Below are 12,025 nucleotides of genomic sequence, written 5' to 3'. Positions count from 1 at the left end.
TTTTACCATAAGACACTCTAGAGCGCCCAGAGGGTTGCACTCAGGAGCTACCCTAGGGAGCAGGAGGCAGGGAAGGTAGCCACCCAAGATGAATTCACTTTCTGTATCTTTCTAGGTCTTCCTTGTGTACACCCAGGGAGTCAGGCTTCACCGGTGACAAGGGAAGACCCCGCTTGCTCCCTCGTTCAGCCTCACTCCATTCATCAGGAAGTGATCCCACGGGGCAAGCTTTGCCCTATTCCAGGTGAGATGGGCCATCCTAGTGTGTAAGCTTAAGGTTATACTTCTGAATGCTGGGGAAAAGATAGGACTAAAACTAATCTCTCATGCTACTGAGTAAAGGAGAAGCTTTGTTTTGGACTGCTCTAAATTGGCCCATTACCATGGTCAAAATTTGTGTCCTGGTATACTATTAATAATAACATCATCTGGCAACCCAGCCAAGCCATTCTTTAAACCTTGCTTCCGATATGCTTCCCTCCCCTAAACAGAAAACATGTTTTATATTAAAAATGTCTGCATCCTGCTATCAGAGAAAAAAGTGACACAGTTTGCCATGGCCACATTTTAGTTTGTTTCACTGGGATAAACTACAACATGATACTTCTCAGTTAATTTCAAATTTGATAAGCTTTCAGATAAGTCAGTATTCTTACCCAACTTCTAAAATGGATGAGGAATCCAAAATAGCATACAGCTGTCAATGGCTGTTTATTGTTCCATAAATCTAAGACTTTGAAAGTGAAAGTGGCTCAGTCTAGTCTGACTCTTTGCCACCCCTGTGGACTGACTATACAGTCTGTGGAATTCTCTAGGCCAAAATTCTGGAGTGGATAGCTGTTCCCTTCTCCAGGGAATCTTCCCAACCCCAGGGATTGAACCCAGGTCTCCCACATTGTAGGTGGATTCTTTACCAGCTGTGCCACTAGGGAAGCCCAGGACTTCAAAAAGGGACCCTAAATAGACAGACAAAACTCGAAAGCATTTAAGAGACAAGCTCACTTCTTCTCCCCTCCTGGGTGGCACAGGGAACATTTGGCCACACAAAAGCAGTTCAGATGATAGGAAAGTCGCCCCTCTGCAGGGTTTTTGTCTTGATCAAGTTTTACTCTGCTGTTGTGAGTTCACTCAGTTTACATAGTACCACCCCTTCAGAGAATTCCTAGGGGTTAAGATGAGGACTTTTCATTTTGTTTACATTCACATCTATAAAAATAAAACCAACCTGAAGATTATCCACTGTTTTATAGGTGATATGTTTAGATTTCATTTGGTTCCAGTTCAGAAGGACGAGGCTGTCTCTTGCCCCAGATCCCAGATTATTCCAGTTTTCTGGCCTTCAATTCCCTTTTCTCCTAGCTTTCCAATGTTCTCCAATACTGATAGTCGGTGGGGATGAGCTGCCATTAAACAAAGCTCCCATGTCAATGTCCAGATCCTGGGTGGCAGGAAATTGAGTGGTATCAAAAACGAGAGTGGAGAGTGAAAATTATTTCAACAGAGAATTCCTTATATCTATCCAAATTGAAATACATGTTTTTAGTCCAGTATAGGTGCATATTTAGCAATCCTAGCTCTACGATATGTAAGATTAGTTCGTTTTGGCTGCACTGGGTCTTCGTTGCGGCGCCAGGACTTTCTCAATTGCGGAGAGTGGGGTCTGCTCTCTGCTGCTCTTCTCACTGGGGCGGCCTCTCTTGGTGCAGGCAGGCGTCAGTAGCGGTGGCACATAGACTTAGTTGCCCCGAGGCGTGTGGACCCTTCCCAAACCAGGGAAAGAAGCTCTGCCCCTTATACTGGCAGGTGGATCCTCACCCACTGGACTGCCAGTGAAGTCCCTCAGGGCTACTACTTTACCTATAGATAGTTCCCCTAGATACGCAAGAATGTTCATTGTAGCATGCTTGATAATAACGAAGCTGGAAAAATGACCAGTGTCCGTCATTAAGGGGCTAAGCAAATGCATTATCCATACGCAGCGGGCATTTAAAAAGCTTGCGTAAAAATGTGTTTGCTGATACGAAAGGATGCTCAGGATTCTTTTTAATCCAGTATATATACATATACTGGAAGAAAAGTAAGGTGCAAAAGACGCTTGCTTGTAAGGAATTCATTTACATTCTTTCTTACATAATGAAAAAACATAAGGTTCCATTCTCCTTTCACCATCTTTAGTTTGCATTTTTCCCCATTCCAACTTTATAATCCATGAAAAACAGCTTTTTTTTTTCCTTGCTAACTTCATTGGAGATGGAGCCAGTCATAAAATTCAAAGAACACAGTCTCGTGTATGCTTCCTTAGTGTCAAGGGGGGGGGGGGGGGCATTCAGACAGTAAATGAAGAGACTGGGGGCTGTTGGAAAGAAAGGTCTCATCAAGGCAGTATACATGATGAAAATGATCGGTAAGGCAAATGGATGGGGTTGAGATGCGAGGATATGATTCCAAAATGGACCAGCATGCAGGGACAGCAGGCTTACAGAAGGACATGGGTGCCGGAAACTCCAGGCTGAATCTGGCGTGCAAGGACCCAAGACTGGCTGGAGCCATCTAGTTAGGAGGCTGGCGTGATAGTATAGGTATGAGAGAGATAAAAGCCTGGATTAGAAATAAAGTGAGGAGGGCATGAAAAGGAATGATCCGGCAAGAATTTGCTCCTGATTAGATTAAGAGGTGACTAGACCAGAAGGAGGAACCTGGTCCGATTCCAAGATTTTAGGCCATCAGGAGAGACTCAAATAGCTGAAATAAATGAGGAAGTCCAAAAGGGGATCTGATATGGGCTTTGATTTTTAGAAATTAGAGATACTCCAGGAGAGAGTTAAAGGTCAAGACTCAAAAGGTCAGGACTGCAAGTGTATCATTCATTGAATGTTGCCCATCCGAAAATTCTGTAAAGGGCCAAGGATTTGGGACAAAGTCTTGGGAAGGAAATATCCAAGTCTAATAGAATTAAATAACCCATCTGTAATCCTGTGTTTGGCCTAGAACTCTTCAGTAATTTGATATGATTTAGTTTATTTCTTTGTAAAATGTGGTCTCCATTTTCAAGGATGTGTGTAGGAATTCGTTACTGGCTTGTAATACATCTCTGAATGAATTATTGTTATAACCTTTATCGTTAAGCTATTGAGTCAACTCACGTGTAGGACAAGAGGAACTGGTTTTTAATATTTTAATATCCCCTGTCTCTCCAGGAGATCAGGGATTATATAAACCAGAACTTCTAAATAAAGAGAACATTTTTTCCCCTAGATCGAGCTAGTGACTTTTTTGTTTTTGCTTTTCTGCATCCGAAGTGTTAAATAACATTTCTATCTCTATGAGTTATTATGAATAGGTAACCCTAATCCACAGTTCCTAAACGGTATTATTTGGACAGTCCTTAAAAAGACAGGCATATGAGGGACTCCCCAGGTGATCCAGTGCAGGAGGTGTGGGTTCAGTCGCTGGTCAGGGAGCCGACTAGTGCAACCAAAAAATAAAAATTTAAAAAAGAAAAAAAAAAAGAGAGGCATATGACCTTTTAAGAATTCCCAGTGCCAGGCCAAACCAGAAAGCTCAATTACCACAGCCACTTCCCTTCCAGTTAATAACAATACCAACACCTTAGGCAGCAACAGTCATTCCAGTTCAGTAGTAAGCAGCATCAAACAGGTTAGATTTTACCTATTTCACTGCAGATGGTGAGCCACATTGAGCAAACCCCATGATTGCTAAAATGATAGGAAACATTTAATAGCTGTCGTATTAGTGCAGAGGAACCAAAGTTCAAATGACATGTTTATATGTGTGAGGCACTCAGAAGGTACCTCTTATATGCTCTGTGAGGTAGACTTTCTTTTTTTTCTTTTTACATGATAAAATAACATGAGTTTCCATTTTCCTTTTACCATCTTTAATTTACATTTTCCCCCCATTCCAACTTTATAATCCATGAAAAACAGCTTTAAAAGATGGGATCTGGGACTCCTGGCTTCCAATGCAGGGGGCTTGGGTTCGATCCTGGTCGGGGAACCGAGATCACAAGTGCTGTACAGCGGGGCCAATAAGTAAATAAAGAAATAAAACAAACGATGGGATTGTATCCCCTCATCCCTATCTTTTAAAACAATTTTATATCTCCTTTCCTACCCCTCTGGATTTTCCACTAAAATCTTTCTTTTCTACTTATTATTGATCAGCCTCTCTTTCCCCGCTTCACCTTCTTTCTTCATCTTAGTTCTTGATTTCCTGATGTTGACTCAATGCTGTAGATTTGGCTTTGAGAAATTAACTACAACATAATCTCCCAAATTCATTTGATTTGTGGATTTTCAAATTGAATAAAGAGAAAAAAGGTCTGTGTAATAAAGCATGTTCAAAGAAATAGATTTTGCCAATAAACATGTGGAAAGGTGCCCAACATCATTAAAAGCCAGTAAAATGAAAACTAAAACCACAATGAGAAATACTCATGCAGCTGCTGGTGGTGGTGGTTTAGTCAATAAGTCGTGTCCGACTCTTGTGACCCCATGGACTGTAGCCCACCAGGCTCCTCTGTCCATGCGGCCACCACATGGGCAAAAACTTAAATGTAGTAATGTCAGGTGTTGGTAAGTATGTGGAGCAACAGGAATTGTCATCAGTGACGGGTGGGAATGCAGATTGCTACAGACACATTTTGGCTGTATCTAAGAAAATGGAGGATATCCACACATCCTATGACCTACTGATTCCATTCCCAAGTGTATCCCTAGAGAAATTCACACATACATGCATCAGAGCCATGTACCAGAATGTTTAGGGCTTATTATTTACAATAGCCCAAAAGTGAAGCATGCAAATGTCTGATAAAGACTGTAGTGGATAAATATAGCATGTGGTTTGTTTAAACAACACAATAGAGCGGTGATAAAAGGATAAACTATAGCTACACAAAAAAGAACTGATGCTGAAGCTAAGGCTCCCGTATTTTGGTCACCTGTTGCGAACAGCTGACTGACTACTGGAAAAGTCGCTGATGCTGGGAAAGATTGAGGGCAGAAGGAAAAGAGGGCATCAGAGGATGAGATGGCTGGCTGGCATCACTGATGCAGTGGACATGAACTTGGGCAAACTCCAGGAGGTGGTGAGGGACAGGGAGGCCTGGTGTGCTCCAGGCCATGGGGTTGCAAACAGAAGGACCTGACTGGGTGACTGAACCACCCCAACAAGAAGCAAGAAGCAAAATAATTTGTTCAGAAAGATTTCATTCATATAAAGACCTCCAGGGAAGTTCCTGTTTTTGTCTTTAAATATGTGGAATATTGTTATTACTGTTGTAACAGTGTTATTTTAATATTTAAACAATAAGAAATTGGAGCCATTCACTTCTTGAGACATGCCCAAGACAGTTGGATTCTTTTTATTTTGAAAAACGTGAAAACTAGAAAAATTGAGAGCAAGATAAAATGAATACCTAGACTGTCTTCTAGATTCACCAGGAGATAATGACATGTTGCCACGTTACTTTTATGTCTCTATCTATAAAGATTTTTTTATGCAACCATGAATAAAAGTAAAAATAAGGACATGAAAGTAAAAATGACATTCTCTGCTATAGCCATAGCATTATTATCAACGCCCCCCTAGTTAAAATTGATATAATGAGTATTAGTTAACATACAGTCCATACCCAAATCTCCCTGATTACCCTAAAATGTCCTGTATAGCTTTTTTTTTTTTTAAGAAAAAAAACAGGATGCAGTCAAGGACGTCATGTGGCACTGAATTGTCCTGTCTCTTTCATTTCCTTTAATCTTGAACATCCTTCTGCTTTTTCTTTTTTTTAGATTTTTTTTTTTTTTGATGTGGACCATTTTTAAAGACTTTATTGAATTTGTTACAACACGGTTTCTGTTGTTTATGTTCTGGGTTTTTGGCCCCAAGGCACGTGGGATCTTAGCTCAGGGATCAGGGGTGGTTGGTTAAGACTAACCACTGGACTGCCAGGGAAGTCCCCTTCCTAGTTTTTATTCTTTAAAAATTCTTCTATGACAGTGACGAAGAGTCAAGGCTAGCAGTTTTGCAGAATATCCCACAGTCTGGTTTTTGATGACTTCCTCAAGATTCAGATGAAAAGTCTTGTCAAGAAAATGCCACAGTTAGGTTTGTACTTCCCACGTCATCACATCAGGAGACCTCTCACGTCCTCATCGGTCCGGTGCACGACCAAGTCACCCAAGGTGGTGTCTGACAGGTGTGTATGTGATGCCATTGTAAAGGCGTCTTTTCTCCTTGGTAACTAGTAACCATCTGTGAGGTGATACTTGGAGACTATGTGCATATCCTTTTCCCAAACAAACCTCTCACCTGCTGGATTTGGCATTTATCCAAGATCCATGCTTCAGTCAGTTTAGTTGCTCAGTCGTGTCTGACTCTGTGACCCCATGGACAGCAGCACACCAGGCCTCCCTGTCCATCACCAGCGCCTGGAGTTCACTCAGACTCATGTCCATTGAGTCAGTGATGCCATCCAACCATCTCATCCTCTGTCGTCCCCTTCTCCTCCCGCCTTCAATCTTTCCCAGCATCAGGATCTTTTCAAATGAGTCAAGTTCTTTCATCAGGTGGCCAAAGGATTGCAGTTTCAGCGTCGGCATTAGTCCTTCCAGTGAATATCCAGGAATGATCTCCTTTAGGATGGACTGGTTGGATCTCCTTGCAGTGCAAGGGACTCTCAAGAGTCTTCTCCAACACCACAGTTCAAAAGCATCAATTCTTCTGTGCTCAGCTTTCTTTTTTCCACACTTGCATATATCAGTTATTACATTGATGGTTCCAAAATGGTGTGTGTTTCCCTTCCATTTATCAGCCAGCTTTTAAAATCTGGCTCTGTTTTCATTTTATTTTTTAAATGTTCACGCTGGCTCTTTGTTGTGGTGCACGGGCACTTCTCTAGTTGCAGAGCATCAGGCACAGTAGTTGTGGCAAATGGCCTCTCTAGCTGAGGGGTGAGTTGCCCCTACTTGGGATCGAACCTACGTCCCCTGAATTGCAAGGCAGATTCTTAACTGCTGGACCACCAAGAAAGTCCCTCAGCCAGCATTTTATGTGAAGACCTTTTCCTATCTCTTTTTGCCCTTATTGTCATTTAAAGAAAAAATTCTGATCATTAGGGACCTATGGACTGTTTTTTATTCTGTGTGTTATACTCCACTCCGTCATTTTTATGCCAAAATAAATACAGCGCTTGCTATTTTAGTCATTTTTAAGTGTACAGTTTAGGGGCCCTCAGCGCATTCACACTGTTCTGCAGCGTCGCCACCGTCCATCTCCAGGACCCCCATCCTCCCCAGACTCTGTACCCATGCTCCCCTCCCCTGAGTTCTTGGCAACTACACCATCTTTTTTTTTTATGCTCAAATTGTCTTAGGTTTGGCCAAGGACGCAAGCTCCTGTGGTCTGTTTCCTGTGTCCTCTGATGTAGCTCCATCTTTCTTTGAGCACTTCCTTGTTGTCTGGCACAAGAAGACTTTCCAGGCTCCTTTCATCCTTTCTCAGCCTCAGCGCCCGACTCCGCTATTTCTCCAGGGACCCCACCCAGTTCCTTTTTGTGGGCAAGGAACGGTATTTATAAACTGGCATTTGGGCACTTAGGTGGACTCATCGCTCTAGGAGGGCCATCCCAGCCCTCCTAGTGAACATATTTACCTGCGTATCTCTTTCTCGGTCTCAGGAATTCCTTCACGTCACACCCAGCATCACAGCATTCACTCCAGTCTTCTTCCTTTTCGTGTTTGTTCACTCCCTTCTCGACCTGGGAGAAAACTGACTCTTCTTGTCCTCACTGTATTTATGTGTGTAATCAACACCTGGGAATGTAACCAACAAGGCTGCAGAGGCGACTTCCCTGATGGTACCACCCGCCCCCACGTGGCCTGCATGCCTCATGCCTGGCCTACCCCCTCCTCTCGGAGGGCTCCCACATCAGGGGCCACCCCCTGAGGACAACATCCTCGTGTTGCCCATCTTCCTCCCCATCCAAGCACACACTTCTCTTACCCTCCTTGGGCTCTGATGTTCCATGTCCCATGCCGGGGGTGGGGTGGGAGGAACTACCCCTCTGTGTGGATGCCGCCATCTGCCCCCGGGCTAGGACTCTGACCCTCACACCTGCAAGGGCAGCATTTCTCCCAGCTTCAGTGAATCTTGTTCACCTCTTGGTAACCTTGTTAAAAATGCAGACTACAGGGTCCCGCTCCCAGAGGTTGTGTATGACTCAGTCGATTGACACGAGATGATGAAATCCGCAGCCTCAAAAGCTGCTTCTGATGCAAGTGGTCTGAGCGACAATTTCAGAAATTCCATTTTCATCTGGAATTATAGGATCAAAAGATAAAGCACATTTAATATTTTGACATGTATTGCCAAACCGTCTGTCTGAAAAGCTGTACCCAGTTGCAACTCCACTGGCCATGCATAGCAGCAGCTCACTGTCCCCAAACTTTCAACATACTTTCAACATAGGAGGAGGCACTTCCCAAAAACCCTGGGTGAGTGGATGGAGGTGGCGGGTGGTGGTAGGGAACTTCTTCCCTGGGATTCAGTTTCCTTACCAAATCAGGATCTTGGATTAAAATCAGTGTTTCCGAATGTACCTGGTGAGGAACATCACCTGGAACTCTTGTTAAAGAGTCCGATTTGCAGATTCAGGTCCGATTTGCATAAGATTCTCCTGGAGATGGGGGTAGGGGATTCTGTGAGTTTAATAATAATCCTGAGCTTCTCTTGAATAAGTTCCATCCACGTTACTCCTTAGACTAAGTGAGTTTTGTAAGTATTGCTGTGATTGACTTTGCATGTTGTCTCCAGTTCTATAATATTTTGATGTCGCCTGACTATACCAGACCTTGTTTAATTATGAACCAATAGCTGTGAACTTTAGAGGAAAAAGTACAGGCTGTCTACAGAGCAGCTATAATGCTCAAATAAGATATATCTGAATGATAAATTCAAGACATGTCTTTTATATCTTTGCGAAGGCTAAATATTTCAGACATTTTTTACATTTTTAAAGAAACTGCCAGTGCAGAGATTTAAAATATTCCTAAAATGTCAAGGTTGCATACTAATACCCATGTGCTGCTTTCTCATTGGGAATATTAAAGTGATGGATTAGTACGTAATAAAATAAAAACTTCAGACCTGAAGGAAGATCAGACTTCACGTAAAAAAAAAAAAAAAAAATTCAACTTTCTCAGCGAAAAGGAAATAAGTCCAGTGGAAAACAGTAATAATGATAAAAGAGGATTGAAAGTAGATAACATGACAGCACGCTAAAGGAATGATGTGTAATTTGGAGAAGTTATGGTTAAAGAGTTTGCTGCAGAGGAATGCATTGATTCATCTTGAGCAAATATTAAACCGCTGAGGATTTTCCACACTGAAGTGACTTTTCTTTTTGTATTAGATTGATTGACGAATCATATTTACAAAACACTCAGAATTGGAAGTCATCAGGTCACTTTTGGCTATTGGAGATTTTGGTCAAATAAATCTTCTGGTATATACTTTTTTAAAAAAGTTAATTACTGAGCATGTACTATGAGCCAGGCTCTATTCTAAGTGCTTTCTTCTATTAGCTTCTTTTCTCTTCCATCAACCCTGTGAGCTATGTCCTTTCTGAATCCTTTTGAGAGGGGAGGAAGCTGAGACAGATGGCTTAACTGGTTTGTCCACCGACAACACAGCTCTCAAGTGACGAAGCTGGAACTCCCACCCAGGGGGCTGACTCCAGGACCCACATTCTCCGCCACATCACAGCAGAGTGGTGGTTAGTGTGGACAGTTGTTATGAAGAGCACATTGCTTCTTTGTTTTCTATCTTCATTCAAAATTGATTCATTATTATCAGCGGTGGTTTGGGTAGACCTGAGCCAGGTTTCTCACTGTCAAAAAAAAAAAAAAAAGTTACAAATAAGCAAGGGGGAGATCTAGAATGAACCCCGTGGTTCTGAAATAGTTTTGGAGGCATCACTATGAAGTTGAATATAGGTAGAGAGATGATAGGTAGATACAGATAATCAGAAATGTGCATGTGGGACTTCTCTGGTGGTCCAGTGGTTAGGAATCTGCCTTGCAATGCAGGGTTTGATCCCTGTTTGGGAAGCTAGAATGCCACATGCCACAGAGCAACTAAACGTGTGTGCCGTGACTGCTGAAGCCCATATGCTCTGGAGCCTGGGCACCGCAACTCCGGAGCCCACACGCCACAACTAGAGAGTTCATGCATCGCAACGAGAGATTCTCCAACACAGCCAAGACCCGACACAGCCGGATAAAAGCAGTATGCATGTATATCCTTGGGTTTATGCACACACATGTATTTCCTGGCTTGTCTCATCAGAGGACCTGGAAACAATGGCACCTCACTGGCCAGAACTTACTACTGCAGACACAGTACTGAGGACCAGCGTTGACCGCTTGGTTTCCAACACCATGTTCCAATAAAAGCAACCTGGGATCCTTGAAGAGGCGACTGCTTCTAGGGGTGGAGCCGGGAAAATGCGAGAGGTGTCTGGATCACCCCGTAGGCCCAGAAAATAAAGAAGTTCCCAAAGGGACTTCCCTGGCGGTCCAGTGGCTAAGCCTCCAGGCTCCCAATGCAAGAGGCCCAGGTTCCGCCTCTGGTCAGGGAACTAGATCCCGCATGCTGCAACTAAGACGCAGTGCAGCCAAATAGATACAAACATGTGAAAAAAGAGGTTCCCAAAGGGCAAAACAATGGGGTATATTAAAGTGTTGTGATTGTGTTCGCTTAGATTCTGTGTTTGTCCACTTGGCAGTCAGCCATCCCAGGGCCAGACGAACAGCCAAAGTTGTTTCCATATCCACTGTGGTCCAGCTTTTGTGGGGGGTGGGGTGTGTGAAATTCGTGCCACAACCTGCCCCCCCCCCCCGCCCCCGCCACCCAATCCCAAACGCATATTCCCAACCACCTCCTTTATTTAACTCTCACACACCAAGCCAGTATTTCCCCAGCTCTGTATCAACCCAGGGCTGTGAACCAGACAACCAAGGACAGCCCCTATGCTTTGAAGCCCATGCTCGAGTTATTCAAGCTGACCCTAAACCTTGCCTTTCCCAGGGAAACCCCAGTAGAGGTTGGGGTCTGTGGTCTCCCCACTCCTGCTTGTGCTCTGACCAACCCTGGTGCTTCTCCACGTGCCCCCGTGTGCCCCATTTCCTTCGGAAAATGTAAGAAATTCTTCTTTCAACGGCGTTAACCTCTGCATGTTCACTTAGTCATCTGCGTAAGTTAGAATCCCACAGGTTTTAACACAGTTGGCACAGCGAGAGGGCGTCTGTATTCTGTAGACAGGCCTCTAGGTGCACTCGGCTTGCTAACTGGGCTCACCAACAGCAGCTCTGTCCGGGAGGTGTGCCCACTGCTGTGGTCCATGCCCTGCTGCTGTCTCTGCCTGATGCCGTGTCTGCCACCATGGCCTTCTAACCCAGACTGTAAGAGGACTCAAAGTCTAGTCTGGCAGCTGCCCTGATTCCCCAGTTGCCACCTTATTTTTGGACAACTTGGTCCACTGGGCCAAACCTGGTTTCCCCCATTCAGTAAACTTAGGTTCCAGGCAGTGACCCCAGGCTGTTTAGGATGAGGCAAAAACTCTCCCACAAAAGGAGCAAGCACAGGCTTCCTCCAATGAGACTGTGCTGGGGACAAGTGTGTCCAACCTACTCAGCCTTGAAGCCAACAGTGGGCCATCGGCTGCCCTATTGGAGTCTCCCTTCCTCTGCCCTTCAGAGGGTGCCTTATGGAGAGATTTCTAAATGTGCAGAGACCACCGTCGCCTCTTACAGGAGATTGGTTGGTGCATCTGCATGGGAGCAGGCTGAACCGTTTGCTAACTTGGGATTTCTTCCAGATCTATGATTCTACCTTGATAGGAATTTAACACAGTTCATGCAGCATGGGCTAGTACTCTAGGACTGCCATAAAATACATATCATATGGACAATTTAAAAATATTGTATATTTTGTATGTAACAAA

The 12,025-nt window shown here is 43.9% G+C and overlaps 1 long non-coding RNA gene across 2 annotated transcripts in view; it reads left to right on the top strand.

Moving 5' to 3' along the window:
• LOC138431053 (uncharacterized) overlaps positions 1-12,025 on the top strand; it is a 72,323-nt gene that overhangs the window by 1,456 nt on the left and 58,842 nt on the right. For both annotated transcript variants that reach the window (XR_011253511.1, XR_011253512.1), the window contains exon 2: positions 116-244. This is a non-coding gene — a long non-coding RNA (uncharacterized lncRNA). The remainder of the gene's footprint in view (positions 1-115; positions 245-12,025) is intronic.

This window comes from Ovis canadensis, chromosome 26 (genome assembly GCF_042477335.2).
Source record: "Ovis canadensis isolate MfBH-ARS-UI-01 breed Bighorn chromosome 26, ARS-UI_OviCan_v2, whole genome shotgun sequence".
Lineage (NCBI taxonomy): Eukaryota > Metazoa > Chordata > Mammalia > Artiodactyla > Bovidae > Ovis > Ovis canadensis.
The sequence above is the reverse complement of the archived record's forward strand: the minus strand, read 5'-3'. Positions and strand labels throughout refer to the sequence as shown.